This window comes from Etheostoma spectabile, chromosome 3 (genome assembly GCF_008692095.1).
Source record: "Etheostoma spectabile isolate EspeVRDwgs_2016 chromosome 3, UIUC_Espe_1.0, whole genome shotgun sequence".
NCBI lineage: Eukaryota > Metazoa > Chordata > Actinopteri > Perciformes > Percidae > Etheostoma > Etheostoma spectabile.
The window spans coordinates 13,136,193-13,136,841 of record NC_045735.1 but is presented as its reverse complement, the minus strand read 5'-3'; the positions used below and the strand labels follow the sequence as shown (position 1 = coordinate 13,136,841).

Genomic DNA, 649 nt, shown 5'->3' with positions numbered 1-649 from the left:
CATGCAATAAACCAATCAGAGTGTAATCTCTCATTCTCTTTAAAAGCCAGGCGTGTTTGTACCTTGGTGCATTGTTATTATGATGGTGGATTTGAACCATACTATTTTTATTTTTAATCTTTTGCATGTGTGTGTGCTGCTGCGTTTCCCTGTGTGTGTGTGTTTTTGTGTGTGTGTGTGTAACAAGCATAGTGTGCGTGCGCTGTGCATAAGCCTAGGCGCATTTTTACTAATTTGCTGTTAAAATAACAATGAAAATGCTGCACTATTGACTTTAGACCAGGTTTTTGTTGCAGTCACTTACCACTGCCTCAAGATAAGCAAAAAATAGGGAATAAACAACTGCGTTGGACTTAAACTACCAAAGACACTTGCGTCAGGCTTTGCACTGCGCCGGGTGCCAGATAGGACCCTTATGTACTTTACTTCCATCATAGAGAGGCAAAGTCCCTCCCCTTCTGGTAGACCGCCATGGGACCTAAACTCCGAAAAAATATGAACGGTAGCGAATGGGGCAAAACAAATTGTTTTTTGATCCCCTTTGAATTGAGCCATGAATATAATGTTCATCAGTTTGATAGCTAATTACGCAAGTCAAGGAAGTCTCAGTTTATTGTTAAACTGTTGAAGTATAAGACAAATATATATA

The 649-nt window shown here is 39.6% G+C and overlaps 1 protein-coding gene across 1 annotated transcript in view; it reads left to right on the top strand.

The window, feature by feature from the left end:
- Window positions 1–24, top strand: part of egfem1 (EGF-like and EMI domain containing 1) — a 53,862-nt gene extending 53,838 nt beyond the window's left edge. The window contains exon 38 of the mRNA XM_032508511.1: window positions 1–24. This exon is cut by the window's left edge and continues 950 nt beyond it. The gene's annotated coding sequence lies outside the window, so the exon portion shown is untranslated.
- Window positions 25–649: the final 625 nt, after the last annotated feature.